This window comes from Acinonyx jubatus, chromosome B1 (genome assembly GCF_027475565.1).
Source record: "Acinonyx jubatus isolate Ajub_Pintada_27869175 chromosome B1, VMU_Ajub_asm_v1.0, whole genome shotgun sequence".
NCBI classification, from domain to species: domain Eukaryota; kingdom Metazoa; phylum Chordata; class Mammalia; order Carnivora; family Felidae; genus Acinonyx; species Acinonyx jubatus.
Genome location: NC_069382.1, coordinates 52,299,382 through 52,317,422, shown reverse-complemented (window position 1 = coordinate 52,317,422; position 18,041 = coordinate 52,299,382). Strand labels below are relative to the sequence as shown.

The following is an 18,041-nucleotide window of genomic DNA, read 5'->3' as shown; positions in this document are numbered from 1 at the left end:
GTGTGGTTTTTATTGCCCACTTTGACTTTTCTTTGAGTTCTGGCTATAACACTATGGCTATGTATGTATTCTGTCTTTCAAAAAATTATTATTTTGGTCTTTTTTAAAATAAGTTTTTGTTTCTTTTTTAAGTAAGTTTTCATTTAAATTCTAGTTAGTTAGCATACAGGGTAATATTAGTTTCAGGTGTACAATTTAGTGATTTAACACTTACATACAACACCCAGTGCTCATCACAAGTGCTCTCCTTAATGGCCATCACCTATTTAAACCACCTGCCCCACCTCCCCTCTGGTAGCCATCAGGTTTTTTTCTCTATATTTAAGAGTCTGTTTTATGGTTTGCCTCTCTTTTTCTCCTATGATCATTTGCTTTCTTTCTTAAATTCCACATATGAGTGAAATAATATGATACTTGTCTTTCTCTAACTTATTTCACTTAGCCTAATACACTCTAGCTCCATCCATGTCATTGCAAATGGTGAGATTTCATTCTTTTTGATGGCTGAGTAATATTCCATTGTATATATACACCACTTCTTTATCCTTTTATCAGTTGATGGACATTTGGGCTCTTTCCATAATTTGGCTATTGTAGATAATGCAGTTATAAACATCAAAAATCTCCCACCCCAGTGGGTCCTGAAGGTGTAACTGTAGAGGCAGCTTTTAGGCAACAGGCTTGAGCAATGGAAACTTGATCAAGGCAAAAGGTCCCACAGTGACCACCAAGCCGAATGCAAATAGGCTGATTAAGTGACCTACCTGGAAATAGCCATACAACCTAACTAACCAATGGGCTACTTACAACCAGACATAGTTACAAAAATAGGGAAAATTCCATACCTTCCCATACTCTCTCACTCCCCCCTACAACTGTGGCCCTTACCACTGCCTCCTAGTAGACAATCTCAGCCTTGCTATCCTGCCTACCTGCTCCCTCATGGTGTATTTAATAAACCTCTATCTCCTTTGTTCTGCTTCCAGTGAATTCTTTCACTGCCCTCATTGCTGGCTTCCACCTGATTGGGTAGCTCCACATTTGGGGGCCCCCATCTGATCGGGAGAGATACCACAGTAACTGCCATCCCAATTTTCAAAACTCAGAACCTAAATGAAAATAGATCCTCTACCTAACTGAGCACCTTGAAATGTTCTTGACTCTGATATTCTCTATTCTCTATTTAGAACTGGTAGTTTCTTCCTTAATGTGCCCAAGACTAACTATTGATGCTTTAGACCATTTCTTAAGGCATGTCATAATCTAGTATCACATTCTACAGCCAATTACCTTTAGACTCACCTCAACATTCTCTTCAGCATCCCCTTTGTACTAGAAGTCATTCCTCTCAACCAAATGCCTTCTCTCAACCTCTCCCAATGGATATTCAATGTCTCATTCTTCGAAAGTCATTCCATCATTCAAACTTAAGTACACATCTTTCCCTTACCAGTTCTCTGGAGCTACATTAACGGTTGCTTCTTCAACATTTGTATATATTGCATTCAGGAATCAATTTGATCTTATTAATATATATTTACTTGTGCTTTTGTTTAATATTTTCATAAATATTTATTCAAATTTCTAAAAAGAGATTTTATTTACTGTGACATATAAGACCCAATAAGAAAAAATGCCCATAGATAAATCTCTCCAAATCCATATATGTTTTTTAAAAATGGGGAGTGCTGTGGGGCTCTGTGCTGACAGCTCAGAACCTACTTGGGATTCTCTCTCTCCCTCTCTCTCTGCCCCTCCCCTGCTCATGCTCTCTCTTTCTCTCTCTAAATAAATATACCTTTAAAAAAATGTTTTAGGGGCACCTGGGTGGCTCAGTCGATTAAACGTCCAACTTCAGCCCAGGTCTCATGATGTCCTGTTGGTGAGTTGGAGCCCTCCTCCCGCTCTGTGCTGATAGCTCAGAGCCTGGAGCCTCCTTTGGATTCTGTATCTTCCTTTCTATGACTCCCCCACTCGTGCTCTGTCACTTTCTCTCAAAAAATAAATAAACATTTTAAAAAGTGCTTTAAAAATATGGGGAGGGAGTGTGTGAAAATGAGTTAGGACTATAGCTTTCTTTTGATTTATGTTTGCATACTATATATTTTTCCATTCTTTCACTTTGAGTTTGCTAGTGTCTTTAGGTTTGAAGTGAATTTCTTATAGACAGCATATTGAGAGTCCTGTTTTCTATTCATTCAGCCACTTTGTCTTTTCATTATAGAATCCAGCCCATTTTCTTGTGTGTGTGTGTGTGTGTGTGTGTGTGTGTGTGTGTGTGTTTTCTTTAGTGTAATGTTTAGATTCTTTCCTCATTTTCTTTTGTGTATTTACTATCAATTTTTTTCTCTGTAGCTACCATGAGTTTTTTTCTGAAAGATTGCCACCATCCTAGCTTACATTTTTTTCCACTGCATTTGTGTAATATTTTAATGACTACACAAAGAGTTTGCACAGCTGTAATGTCTCTCTGAGCTTACCCTTAACATTTAGATAAACTTAAGGTTTTTTCCCGCCCAATTTTAGTACTTCATAAATAATCAAATAAAATTGTGGGAAATTTAATTAAATCTAGGCATAGTTAGCATCAGGCTCTGTCAGATATTTTATGATTTTGTGGCTATCAGGCTTATCATCGCAAGATATATTTGCTGATCTTCTTTGGGCTAATAATCTAGATAATTAGTCAGCTAGTGGTATGTAAATATTAATACTATTCATATAATTCTTTAGGAAATAACTCTATAGGAGGAACATGGTGAATTTTGAAAGGAACAGGGGAAACATGTTATAAGAATAATATTATTATTATTTTGCAATTGATAATATAGGCTTTCAAATGACAACAGAAGATATTTCTGGAAATACTGGTTTCAGAGTCTATGAAATAGAGCTTTTGTAATGAAAATAGTTGATGTAGTTTAGGGAAAACCTTCATAGAAAAGTATTTATTATTTATTAAATGTAATAACTGTTATGCCTTTCACTCATGTATTCTAATTTACTAATCAGGGATTTTCAAATTCATGTTTGGCAATATCTACTAGAAAATATATAAGTTTGAAGAAAAAGGTTTATCTATTATAAAGTTTTAAAAACTAAATGTTTTGATTAGTCATTGATTATTCCTATATAAAAAGGCAGCTTAATGTTTTAAACATGAAAGTGTAATTTATTAAGGTTTATTTTTATTATTCAAAATAATTTTTATTTCTGTTTTATTTCTATATCCATCTATTGTTTATATATTTTGTATTTATAGATAACATTGATTAATAGATTTGAAAGGGAAAACTTACAAGATTGCAAGCTTTTAAATAAAATCCAAAGTTTTTTAATGTCATTTAATTTTGATAAAGAGAGTGCATGCAGGGGCAGGGCAGAGAGAGATTGAGAGAAAGCATCCCATGCAGGCTCTGCACTGTTAGCACAGAGCCTGACTCGGGGCTCGAGATCATGAACTGTGAGATCATGACCTGAGCTAAAACCGAGCTGGACGCTTAACCGGCTGAGCCACCCAGACATCACAACAAAGTCCAAATTTTTAAAAGGGTATGTTTGCATTATACATCAATGTCATTGAGATAATAGCTGATATGTATGTACTTTTACTCATTTTTAAATTACTTTTCAATCTTATGTTATCATAGGTCATTGGGATTTCCCTTTCTCCAGAGTGAGACTCACAAGTAGGTTAAATCACAACAAGACGTTGAATCATAACCATTCATATAACTGTTACATGTACTGAATTTTGACGTCCCAATTTATATGTTGAAACCCTAATCCCAGATGTGATGGTACTTGGAGATAAGCCCTTGGGAGGTAATTAGGTTTAGATGAGTTCTTGAGGGTGGGATTCTCAGGATAGGATTAGTGCTTTTATGAGAAGAGATGTGAGAGAGCATGTTTTTGATCTGTCTCTGTGAACACGCAGTGAGAAGGTGGTCTTCTGCAAGCCAGGAAGAAAGCTCTGACAATGTTGAACATGTTGGCACCTTGATCCTAGACTTCCTAGTTTCTAGAATTGTCAGCAATTGGTTTCTCTTATTTCAGTTACCCAGTCTTTGGTATTTTGCTCTAACAACCTGAGGGAAGACAGATTTTGGTACTGAGAAGTAGGAGTGCTAAAAAAAAAAAAAAATACCTCAAAATGTGGAAGCAGCTTTGGTACCAGGAAATGATTAGAATCTGGAAGAATTTTGAGAACCATGCTAGAAATGTGGACATTAAGAGAGAGCCTGAGGAGAACTCAACATACATGCATTTATCAATCAATAAAAAGCATTAAAGAGAAAGTTTCCATCTTCCTCAATAATACATAAATAATAATGTATAGTATGTTGGTTAGAAATATAGTTGCAAATGTTAAAGGCCACTCTGGTGAGGTCTTACATGGAAATGGGAAACGTTATTGAAAACTGTTGGAAAGGCAATTTTGTTATAAAGTGGCAAAGATCTCTATGGAATTATCTATGTATTTTGGTGTTTACTGGAAGGTAAAACTTGGGTGATGAAATTAGATATTTATCCTACAGAGTTATAAGCATTTCTAAGCACTGAAGGAGTGACTTGGTTTCTCCTGACTACTTAAGTAAAATAAGAGAAGAGGGACTATTAAGAGAAGAAGAGATTGTTAAGCAAAAAGAAACCATTATTTAAATGTTTCAAAAAATTCTCAGGGCACCTGGGTGGTTCAGTGTATTAAATGTTTGACTCTTGATTTTGGCTCAGATCATGATCACATGGTCGTGGGATTGAGCCCCCAAGTTGGGCTCTGCACTGAGTATGGAGCCTGCTTAGGATTCTCTCTCTCCCTCTCTCTGTTCCCCTCAAAATAAATAAACATTTGAAAAAAAATAAAATAAATATTTAAAAAATTCTCAGCCTGTACATATTGCAAAAACATGAGGCAGCATTTTCAGAAAACACTTGGAATGTGGCTGGAATATCACTTGATAAGGAGATTATGAGGTCATATAAGCAATAACATTGCCACTTGAACTGAACAGGATTACGAGAAAAAATGCACTTGACCTTAGCCAAAAAGCCGAGAAGTGATTAAGAGAAAAAATGCATGAAGGCTGCAAGATTTCTAGATTCTGCAGGACTAAACTGTGGAACTATTTGGTGTGAACATTTTCTTTCTTGCTCTTTCTTTCTTTCTGTTTTTCTTCCTTCCTTCCTCCTCCCTCCCTCCCTCTCTCTCTCTTTCTTTTTTTTTTCTTCTTTCTTTCTTTTTTAACATATGCTTTCTTCTCAACTTGCTGATGTCTACCTCTGGCTGTTCCTCACATGACATTTTATTTATGCATGTACATTCATGGTTTTTCTGTATGTCTTATTTATTTTCTTTTTATACATACAATTACATGGTATTAGGACTCACACTAAGGGCCTCATTTTAACTTAGTTAACTCCTTAAATTTTTTTAAAAAATTGTAATTGCAGTATAGTTAACAGTGTTGAGTTAGTTTCAGGTGTACAATATAGCAATTTAACACTCCCATATATTACTTGGTGCTCATCATGATAAGTGTACTTTTTTTTAACTTATTTTTTTTTTTTAATTTACATCCAAATTTGTTAGCATATAGTGCAACAATGATTTCAGGGGTAGATTCCTTAATGCTTCTTACCCATTTAGCCCATCCCCCCTCCCAAAACCCCTCCAGTAACCCTCTGTTTGTTCTCCATATTTATGAGTCTCTTCTGTTTTGTCCCCCTCCCTGTTTTTATATTATTTTTACTTCCCTTATGTTCATCTGTTTTGTCTCTTAAAGTCCTCTTATGAGTGAAGTCATATGATTTTTGTCTTTCTCTGACTAATTTCACTTGGAGTAATACCCTCCAGTTCCATCCACGTAGTTGCAAATGGCAAGATTTCATTCTTTTTGATTGCCAAATAATACTACATTGTATATATATACCACATCTTCTTTATCCATTCATCCATCGATGAACATTTGGGCTCTTTCCATACTTTGGCTATTCTTCATAGTACGCCTCTAAACATGGGGGTGCATGTACCCTTTCAAAACAGTACACCTTTATCCCTTGGATAAATGCCTAGTAGTGCAATTGCTGGGTCGTAGGGTAGTTCTATTTTCAATTTTTGGAGGAACCTCCATCCTGTTTTCCAGAGTGGCTGCACCAGCTTGCATTCTCACCAACAATGCAAAAGAGATCCTCTAGATAAGTATACTCTTAATTTACTTCTATTTCATCCATCTACCTACCCACCGCCCCTCTGGAGTCTGAGAAAGACAAAAACCATATGGTTTCACTCACATGCAGAATTTAAGAAGCAAAACAAATGAACAAAGGGAAAAAAGAGGCAAACCAAAATACAGAATCTTAATTAAGTTTTTAAAAGCCAAATGTTTAAACATAATCGCTTTCAAAGGTACTGAGGGTCAGGACTTCAACATGTGAATTTTGAGAAGACATATTTCAGTTTATAGCAAGTTCCTTTAATTTTTAAAAACATAGTTTATGGAAAAAATATTGTATGGGACAATACTAGTATTTAATCAACAAATAACATATTACATCCCACTTCCATCAGATGGTCTGCTAATTTAGTTACAAAAAGTAGTTGAAGGGGAAGAATAAATAAGGCCAAATCATGTTTTAATTTTTATTATTTTTCTCTAAACAAGTTTTTTCATTTTGTTTCTGCCATTTAAAACATCATATTTAACAAAATTATTATACAGTTTTAAAAGTATATTTGAAACAGTGATATAAGTATGATGTACCCCCTTATTACCCAAATTATCAAGATCCTGTTATAAGTAATTTACATATACCTTTCTTTGCTCTAAAGCATTTAAACAAATTCCACACATCAGTTTACAAGTGAACTCTGAAAAAAGTGTATATTTGTATACAACAGTAAAACTAGTATTATTTCAAACAAAATTATCAAGTGGTTCATTGATTTGAACTAATACTGAATCAATAATCAAATTTTTCTGAGGTCATAAAAATACACCATTTGTTTATGTGCATCAGGACCCATGGTGGTCCATATATTATATTTACATTAGGTTGTATCTCTTAAGTTTCTTGTATTTTAATTCAGTCTCCCCTCCCTACTTTTGGTGTTGTTGCTGTCAATGCCATTGATTTATTGAAGAAACCAACACAGTTGTCCTATAGAATATATCATGTCCTGGGGCACCTGAGTGGTTTAGTCAGTTGAACATCTGACTCTTGATTTCAGCTCAGGTCATGATCCCAGAGTGGTGGGATCAAACCCTGCATCAAGCCCCACATTGGGCTCTGTGCTGAGTGTGGAGCCTGCTCAGGAGTCTCTCTTTCCCTCTGCTCCACTCACTTTCTGTCTCTCTCTAAAAGAAAGAAAGAAAGAAAGAAAGAAAGGAAGAAAAAAGAAAGAAAGGAAGAAAAAAAATATATATATATATATATCTCACATCCTGCATGTGCTGTTAATTTTTTCAGGTGCATTTAAAATTTTTCCTGTTCATCTGTTTTTTCCATGTAAATTTAAATTGACTCTCGTTCATTGTTAATTCCAATTTTGCCAGATGGAGTGAAGGCATAACCCTTTCCATGAGGCCCTTTAGAATTCTGACATGAAGGTTTAAAAATAGTAAACAGTTACAGTTAGGGTTTCTTCCTTAGGAATCTTCTCTGCCACCAACATTTGTACTTGTAGCCCTGGTCCTGTGAGCACCACCTCAAGTAGGAGGAAATTTTAAAAGTTGAGGTGACTTAGGGGAGAAAGAAAAAAAAACAGTTGTTATAATACGTGTGTCCTCCCCAACTTGGCGTGAACTGCATAGTCATATAGCTCCTGGTGCTCTTCCAAAGTCAGTCCCAGGGGAAAAGAGTATCCCTGCTTTTGAATTTCTCCTTTTTGCATTTCCCAGGTATGTACCTTCCATGAGACCGTATACACCATTTCCATTTTATTTTGTACCTCTTCTAGGCATTGTCATTCCTATGAGAGCATTTCTCTGACATCACCCAAAATATTATAGGTATTTCAGGTTTCAAGGTAATTTATGTACTTCAGTCATAAGGGCATCTTCAATTAATGTCTGATAGCAAGGTAATAAATGTCCATCAAATGGAAATTCTTTAGTCCAGAGTTCCAGCGATTGATCGTTGTTGGGAGACACTAACAAGCTTTTGCCGTAATCCCCATTCTTAGCTCCTCAAAGGGCTATCACGGAGAATTTGTTCCTACCAGCATGCCAGCTTTTATTCTGTTTGGGCTCAGGCAATTATACTGGTTCCCATTTAGCATGTCCAATTAATATTGCTTGAAGGGCAGACTTCATGCCTTCTGTTTTATAATACTAGGTAAGGGAATCATTCCCCAGTCACATGCATTGTCTATCCCCATAATACAATTAGGTTAAAAAAAAAAAAAAGACACAATTACTTCACATAAAGCCTGTTCACATGACCAATTATCTTACCAACCTTACCTTAATTCCATCAATCCTTACATTCCTAACTATAGAATAGAACTTCATCGATAGATTTTCATTTTATAGTAGGAGAGAGGGGAAATGCTCCTCAGCCAGACATAATATCCATTCCCATAAGAACGTATTTCCATACATTCAGGTAAAAGAAACACTACATGTTTACATAAAACCTATTTAAACATTCCCACTTTTGTAATGCTATCAACCCATATAATTTTTGGTTCTTTTAACCTAATCGTAGCCTGAGTCAAGGCGCATACAATGGATTTTGTACCACAGTGCATGGAGCTCCTATATCAAGGAATCCTGGGAACTTCTCTTCTCCATCCCCTGACCATTTAATCCTCTCACCAGAAAAAGGCTTTAGGTTCCTAGCTAGGGGTGGAGCCAAGAGACCCTGGCTCTTTTGTCAATCTTTATCTGGTCAATTTGTCCTACCACTATCCCAATCAAGTGCTGGTCAGGTTTCTCATTGTAATCTCTGCCTCTGGCTTTTTAAATTTCTCCAAGCTGGGGTAAATATAGCAGACTTGTTTGGGGACCCTTCATGTTAGGGAACCTGTTAGGGGCCTGTCCAACCTTTGTTAATGCTGTATTAAAACCTTTGCTTTAACCCCATCAATGCCTGCATTACTCATTGCATTATTTTGTTTTTAAATTAATGTTTGTTTATATATTTATTTGGGGAGAGAGAGAGAGAGAGAGAGAGAGCGAGAGAGCATGAGCACGCACGTGCACGTACGCATGCAAGCTGGGGAGGAGCAGAACTTTGAGATCATGACCTGAGCCAAAATCAACTTCACCACCCAAGCCACCCAGGAGCCCCACTCATCACATTTTTTTTTTCTTCCTTCCTTCCTTCCTTTCTTTCTTTCTTTCTTTCTTTCTTTCTTTCTTTCTTTCTTTTTCTTCGTTTCTCTCTTTCTAATGTTTATTTTTGAGAGAGAGAGAGAGAGAGCGAGCAGGGGAGGGGCAGAGAGAGAAGGAGACACAGAATCGGAAACAGGCTCCAGGCTCCGAGCTGTCCGCACAGAGCCCAGCACGGGGCTCAACTCACCAACTGGGAGATCATGATCTGAGCGGAAGTCGGCCGCTTAATGGACTGAGACACCCAGGTACCCCTCATCGCGTTTCTTAATAACTATCTAAAGGTTTCCATCCTTCTGGGGTAAGACCCCTGACTATTCCTTTTCTGTTTCCTCTTTGCTACATTCTTACCAGTATTTGCTTTATTCACTTTCGTTAGTAATAACTGTTTTATTCCACATTGTTAAAAATAATCCCTTGACTTTCTTCTCTCCTTTCTCTTTTCTCCTGTTAATCAACCTAATGTTTTTGTTGGTATCTGAAGATCCAGGAGAAGCTCAGAGAGAAACTTTCATAAAGGTTTCTGAACTGCCTTTCAGTTGTGCTGCAAAGTTTCATGGGGTCTCTCTTAACCACAGCATTTATCGTGGCCTGTGTAATGGGCATATTTGGTGGGTGATTATCCCAATTATCACAGAGCATGGGACACCTGGCTTGCTACATGTGAACCATATCAGCTGCTTCATCTGGAGTGTTCCACTTGGCATTTATAGGGGTAGACAGTTTCCCCTCTCAGGGTAAACAGACCTTATGGTGGCTTTTGTCCAGCCTATCAAGCTGGCTGTTTCCTTGGGAATAACCTGCTCTATACCTAGATCATGGAAAGTCATCTATGATTGCTCCATAATGAGCTGTGGATCTTATATCAACCCAAACATACTCTTCCATCCTGTAGCATTCAACACCGGAGAAAATCCCCCTGAATTACTCTTAAAATCCATTTTGGTAAATGTTCTGATTGCAATACACAAAATGAAACAACTCCTTCACACCATATCCCTGATTTTAATAGTTGGTTTTGCTCCCACCTGACGTGGACCATTTTCCTGGTAATCAGAGGTCTTATGGATACATTCTTTTGACCCTAATAATTTTTTTTTTCCCCACAGAAGCCAGCTTTAAGGTTAGTGGCTGAAGCTTATATTAAAATCTGAATATGGTCTAGCATCCATATTTGAGCCAACACTCTCTTTTAATTTCATTTTAGCTATTATGGATACCAGTAACCAAGGGATTAAATTTTTCTCCTTTTTCTTGTTATTTTGCATTTCCTTAGGCATCTGGTGAACCAACTCCCCAGGAGTCTGATCCATCTCTAAGTTCGATTAGAACTTTTACCTTTATGGTAATCCGTTATGGATTGCTGCACAGCTGGTGCTGTATACCCTGGGGGGGGGGAACCACGTAGCCACTCAGGAATTAAAGATTCCTCATTTCTTGCCCTTTTATCTTTCTCTTCACAAACCTCATATTTCTGTTAGCTAGGGCTATGCTAATACACACTACCTCTCTGATATCAAATGTAAAGGAAACAAAACAGAACAAAACACTCCCCTACCATCAATACTCTATTCACAGAATAGTCTATTTCACTTCTTCTGATCACCAAATATGTGGGCTTAATTCTCACACCAAGAAACTCTGCAACGCCAACTGAGTGTTCTCCAATTTAACTTAACTCTGATGCTGTCTACCCAGAGATAGTATCAGATCCCACAGATTATGTGCTCAGTTCCACAAGACATCCCCCTCCCTACCCTCCTCATAGTCAACACCAATCTCAAGTTCTGGTTATCATGTGTGTTTTGGACCAATGGACTATAAATCAGAAATTTCCATGGACACCCCCTTGTACTTGATTTATGTGCTAAAGAAACTCACAGAACTCAGGAGAACATTTTACTTACTAGGTCATGAGTTCGTTATAAAGGATATAACTCAGGAATTGTCAGATTGAAGAGCTGTGTAAGGCAAAGTATGTGGAGAATTGCATGGAGCTTCCATGTCCCTTCTGGCCATGCCACTTTTCCACCTCCATCTGACCTATAACCTGGAAGCTGAGTGGTATCATTTTTATTGTATGATGTTTTGACGGGTACAAGAGAAAAATGATAAGAACTTTACATTTCAAGAAGAAAAATTCACCAAGAAAGAGAATAGGTACAGATTATAAGATAATGGAATGAGTTCCTAGAAAGATGAATGGAATAAGAAGAGTGTGGTGGGTAGAATAATTGCCTTCCCAAAATATTTGTGTCCTAATCTCTGAAGCCTGAAAATATGCTAATCTACTTAGGAAAGGAAAAGTAAGGCTGCATATGCAATCCAAATTGGTAATCAAATGATCTCAAAATAGATTATCTTGCAAAGCTACAAAACTTTCCATAATATATTTCCATTGCACTATACTTATCCCATCCTTCTTATGTTTGGCATCATATAAATCCCACTCTTTCCTATCACAAAAATGTCCTTATGTATTTATCCTTCTGGAAATCTATGATAATTTAAGTATACTTATCAGGGAACATGATTTCTAGATCGGACAGTGTATATATATGTGATTTTACAAAGTACAGCACCATTGTTTCACCAAAATCAGAAAAGAAAGGATTATCAGTCTATATTATTCAGAATATTCTAGATATATATGCTGTCTCTACATACGATCTTCCTAGCCCTAGAAAGAAAACTACATATTCCCCCCAAAACATCCCATCCATGAATTAAAAGTATAACTTCAAAAAAAAGGGAAGTCTGTATCCTTTTATGTAACCATATTAACAAAAGAAAAAAAAACTGATTATTGAAAATATTCTAATTATTAACTATCTGGTAAGATCATATTATCATTGCAACATTTATTTGGAAGTTCTTTAGTGCACCGAAATTAACAATCAGTAGGACTTACTGTGGTGTGTGGAATACAGAAACATTTGGCATCTAGGGACATTTTGTCCGTTGGTTTGAGTTATTTTGAAAATGATACTTATAAGCCTTAACTGATGAAGAACTGATGAAGAATTTGGTATAGAAAGATTTTTTTTGACCACTACATTAAGAATTATTAGTTCCCTAGCTGCTTTCTCCAATAGTTGTACCCAGAATATTTTTAACACATAACTTCTCCTTAAGATTTAGATTATTGCTCTTCACATACATTTGAACTTCCTTATCTCTTTCCCTTATTTCATTTTAGTTTATTAATTTAGGCTTCTCCAATCTTTCAGATTAGTCACAGTAATGTTTTCTTCTGTAGCTTAAATTAGGGTAAATGTAAAATTGCATAATTACCCCATCTCTTATTGGAAATCTAGAATATATTTGACTCTAAAATCTCTGGGCAAAAAAAAATATATTGATATCTAGAAATGAATCTAAAATGTAGTTGAGTTAGGCATCATTTAGATCACAATAACTCATGAACTGTAAAACTGATATTTGAGCTCTTAAATATGACTTCTAAGGGTTTTGTAAATTTCCAATAATTATGTAACTAAAAGCTTTCTCAGGTTTAACCTACTAATCTATTTCTCAGGTTTTACTATTAAAATAGCAAAAAAGATAAAATGGTTCAATTTGATCTTAATGAAAATAATAAACATAAAATATTCCATTATAATTTATAATTTATAATACTTGTTTCTATGGTTATCGTGAGTCTTTTGTAATAGCAGAGACAATTTTGTAAGGATATAGTTTCTACATAAGCATTAGTCCCTTTAATTAAAATTCAACTACACATTTTTTGATTTATGGAATCACAAGGATTTAATACTGGTGAAATCCCAAACCTTATGGCTTTTATTATGTTGATTTATGCTCATTCACACCCAGTTTATTGACAGCTTTTATTATGAATCATTCTTGAATTTTCTTAAATTATTTTTCTGCATCATGAGAGGATTGTGTCACTTTTCTCTTTCATTTTATGAATGTGATGTTACACATATATTGATTTGCATTTGTTGAACCATACTTGCACCCCAGGGATGAACACACTGTGATCATGGTATATATTTTCAATGTGATGTTTAATTCAATTTGCTAGTATCTTTTTGAAACTTTTTGCAACTATGTACTTCAGGGATATTGGCCTAGAGTTTTCTTTTCTTGTAGTGTCCCACCAGACCTTGATATCAAGTTTGGCCTAGTAAAACAGTTTGGGGACTATTCCCTGGTTTTCAACTTTTCTAATAGTTTGAGAAGGATTAGTATTAATTCTACACATGTTTGCTAGAATTCACCAGTGAAAACATCTGGCCCTGGGATATTATTTTGTTGGAAGGTTTTTGATTATTGCTTTAGTAATTAGGTATTATCCTTATTTAATGGTCTGCTCAGATTTTCTATTTCTTCATAATTCAGTGTTGGTAGATTGTATGTTTCTACAAATCTATCTATTTCTTCTAGGTTATATAATTGTAGGTGTAGAGTTATTCATGGTGATTTTTAAAGATCCTTAGTATTTCTGTGGTATCAGTGATATCGTCTCTTCTTTTATTTCTGATTTTATTTACTTCTCTCCTTATCTTCTCTCCTTATCTTTTTAATGGAAACCTCTTTATCATTATATAATGATTTTTTTGTCTGTTTTTATCAATTTTAACTTAAGGTCCATTTCTTCTGATATAAGCATAACCATCCCTGCTTTCTTTTGGTTACCACTGCTTGAAATATATTTTTCCATTCCTCCACTCTGTGCATGTGTGTCCTTAAAGCTAAAGAAGGTCTTTTGTATGCAGCATACCATTGAATCGTTTTTTTTTTTAATAACTTCAGCTATTCTATTTCTTAATTAGGAATTTAATCCATTTATACTAAAGCAATTATTGATAAGTAAAGATTTACTGTTGCCATTTTATTGTCTTCTGTTTTTGTAGATCCTTTGTTTCTTGCCTTCTTTCTTGCTCTCTTCCTTTGTGATTTGATAACATTTTCTAGTGGTATGATTTTACTCCTTTATCATAATCTTTTTGTGTATCTGCAGGTGTTTCCTTTGTGGTTACCATGAAGCTTACATAAAATATACTAGTAACATTCTATTTTAGACCAGATCAGGCATGTTCAGGGTGGTATGGCTGTAGATTATAACATTCTATTTTAAGCATATAATAACTTTAATAGCATACAGAAACTTTATACTTTCATGTCTGCACTACCCCTTCATATGTTAGGTTATTGATGCTACATTTTACATTTTATTTATATTATAGATTGAGCAACAAAGTATTGTTGTTATGTTTACTTTTAATATTAACAATTTTTAGATCAAAGAGTCAACACGGTGGAGAAGTAGGGGGACTTGAAGTTCCCTCATACCTCAAACACAGTAGTACTGAGACCAGAAGACATAATTCCAGGAATCTGGGTTACAGAGTAACAGAAACATCTCCAGGGACCCACAGGAATAACTTGACCAGCCATAGACATTTTTAATCTATTCTTTTTACACCTTTTCTGTATCTCCTTCTTTTTTTTCCCCTCTGTTTCTCTCTGGATTAAGCTGCATAGTTTCTCTGATTCTCTGCCTGGCAATTTTTTTTTTCTCTTCCTTTCCCTTGCCCCTGTCATTTCTCTCTTTGTATGAGATAAGACTTCTTCCACCACCATCCCTTTTAAAATTTTTTTCCAGGGTTACTTTGATGAACAAATCAAAGCACACCTGGTGGAAGGTCCAAACCACCACTACAAGTAGGGAGATAAGGCAACAACAACAGAGAGCACTCAATGGACTCCAAAAACACCTTTTGAAGGGCCAGGCCCTAAACTGTGTATGACCCCTTTTTACTATAGTAGTACTCACAGGAGCAGGACTGATAACAAAACATTAAAATACATACAGGACAGAAAACTAGCCAAAAATGATGAAACAGAAGAATTCTTCTCAAAAGAAGTTCAAAGAAGAAATGACAGCTAGAGAGTTGCTCAAAATAGATATGAACAATATATCTGATCAAGAATTTAGAATAATAGTCATAAGATTAATAGCTGGGTTTGAAAAAAGCAAAGAAGATAGCAGAGAATCTATTGCTGCAGAGATAAAGGAACTAAGAAATAGTCACCATGAATAAGAAATGCTGTAAATGAGGCAGAAAATAAACTAGTTGCACTGGCAGCAAGGATGGAGGAAACAGAACAGAGGATAAGTGAAATAGATGATAGGATTATGGAAAATTATGAAGCCAAGAAAAGGAGAGATAAGAAAATACTAGACCATGAGGGAAGAATTAGAGAACTAAGTGATTCAGTGAGACATAATAATATCTGTATCAAGGAGTTCCAGAAGAAGAAGAGAGAGAGAGAAAGGGGAAGAAGGTTTACTTGAACAAATTATAGCTGAGAACCTCCCTAATCTGGGAAAGGAAGTAGACATCTAAATTCAGAAGGTATAGAGAATTCCCTTAAGATTTAACAAGAATAGGTCTTCACCATGGCATATCTTAGTGAAACTGGCAAAATACAAACATAACAAGAGAATTCTGAAAGCAGCTAGGGAAAAAATCAGTCTTTTTTTAAATTTATTTATTTAAAAATTTTTTTTAATGTTTATTTATTTTTGAGAGAGACAGAGACAGGATGTGAGTGGGTTGGGGGCAGAGAGAGAGGGAGACACAGAAGCAGAAGCAGGCTCCAGGCTCTGAGCTGTCAGCACAGAGCCTGACGTGGGGCTCAAACTCACAAGCTGTGAGATCATGACCTGAGCCAAAGTCGGATGCTCAACTGACTGAGCCACCCAGGCGCCCCGGAAAAATTAGTCTTAACCTACAAGGTTAGATACATAAGGGTAGTGGCAGACCTGTCCACTGAAACTTGTCAGGCCAGAAAGGAGTGGCATGAAATAATCAATATGCTGAATGGGAAAAATAGACAGCAAGAATTTTATCCAGCAAGGCTGTCATTCAGAATAGAAGGAGAGATAGAGGCTTCCCCAGACAAACAAAAACTGAAGGTGTTCATGACCACTAAATCAGCCCTGCAAGAGAGTCTAAGGGGTCTCTGTGAGTGAAATACTGCAAAGACTACAAAGGACTAGAGACATCACCACAAGCATGAAACCTACAGATAACACAAGGACCCTAAATCCATATCTTTCAGTAATAACTCTAAATGTAAATGGACTAAATGCCCTAATCAAAAGGCATAGAGTATCAGAATGGATAAAAAAAAAAAACAAAACAAGATCCATCTATATGCTGTCTACCAGAGACCCATTTTAGACCTAAGGACACCTTCAGATTGAAAGTGAGGGGATGCAGAACCATCTATCGTGCTACAGGAAGTCAAAATAAAGCTGGACTAGCCATACTTATACCAGACAAACTAGATTTTAAACTAAAGGCTGTAACAAGAGATGAAGAAGGGCATTATATCATAATTACAGGGTCTATCCATCGAGATCTAACATTTATAAATGTTTATTCCCCCAACTTGAGAGTACCCAAGTATGTAAATCAATTAATCACAAACATAAGCAATCTATTGATAACAATACAGTAATTGCAGGGGACTTTAATACTCCATTTACAACAATGGACATATCTAAGTAGAAAATCAATAAAGAAACCATGACCTTGAATGATACACTTGACCAGATAGACTTGACAGATACATTCAGAACTTTTCATCCAAAAGCAGCAGAATGCACATTCTTCTCGAGTACACATGGAACATTTTTCATGATAGATCACATACTGGGTCACAAAACAGCCCTCAATATATATAACAGAATTGATATCTTACCATGCACACTTTCAGATCACAGTTTCAGAAACTTGAAATCAACGACAAGAAAATACTTGGAAAGCCTCCAAATGCATGGAGGTTAAAAGAATGAATGGGCCAACCAGACATTTAAGAAGAAGTTTAAAAATATATGGAAGTAAATGAAAATGAAAACACAACAAATCTAGGCCTATCTCAAGAAACAAGAAAAATCCCAAATATTAAATCTAAAAGCACACCTAAAGAAACTAGAAGCAGAACAGCAAAGAAACCACAAAACCAGCAGAAAAAGAGAGATAATAAAGGTTAGAGCAGAAATAAACATTATATAATTTTTTAAAAAGAGTAGAACAGATCAATGAATCTAAAAATTTGTTTAAAAAAATAAATAAAATGGATAAACCCTTAGCCAAACTTCTCAAAACAAAAAGAGAGAGAATCCAAGTGGGTGAAATCATGAATGAAGGAGGAGAGATCACAATAAACACCACAGAAATACAAACAATTATTAGAGAATACTATGAAAAATTATATGCCAACAAACTGGACAACCTGGAAGAAATGGACAAATTCCTAGACATGCACATACTACCAAAGCTCAAATGGGAAGAATCAGAAAATTTGAACAGACTCATAACCAGTGAATAAACTGAATCAATTACCAAAAATCTCCCAACAAATAAGAGTCCTGGGCCAGATGGCTTCCCAATGGAATTCTACCAGATATTTAAAGCAGAGTTAATACCTATCCTTCTCAATCTGTTCCAAAAAATAGAAATGGAAGGAAAGCTTCTGGACTCACTCTGTGAAGCCAGCATTACCTTGATTCCCAAACCAGACAGAGATCCCATATAAAAGGAGACTCACAGGCCAATATCCTTGATGAAAATGGATGCAAAAATTCTCAACAAGATACCAGCAAATTAAATTGAACAGCATATAAAAAGAATTATCCACCATGATCAAGTGGAATTCACTCCTGGG

The 18,041-nt window shown here is 35.8% G+C and overlaps 1 protein-coding gene across 4 annotated transcripts in view; it reads left to right on the top strand.

Moving 5' to 3' along the window:
• Positions 1 to 18,041, top strand: part of ADAM29 (ADAM metallopeptidase domain 29) — a 76,084-nt gene that overhangs the window by 39,750 nt on the left and 18,293 nt on the right. The window contains exon 3 of one of the 4 annotated variants that reach the window (XR_008296026.1): positions 6,144 to 6,777. The exons of the other annotated variants lie outside the window; for them this stretch is intronic. The gene's annotated coding sequence lies outside the window, so the exon portion shown is untranslated. Of the gene's footprint in view, positions 1 to 6,143; positions 6,778 to 18,041 lie in introns of those variants that run through there. 4 annotated transcript variants of the gene reach the window in all.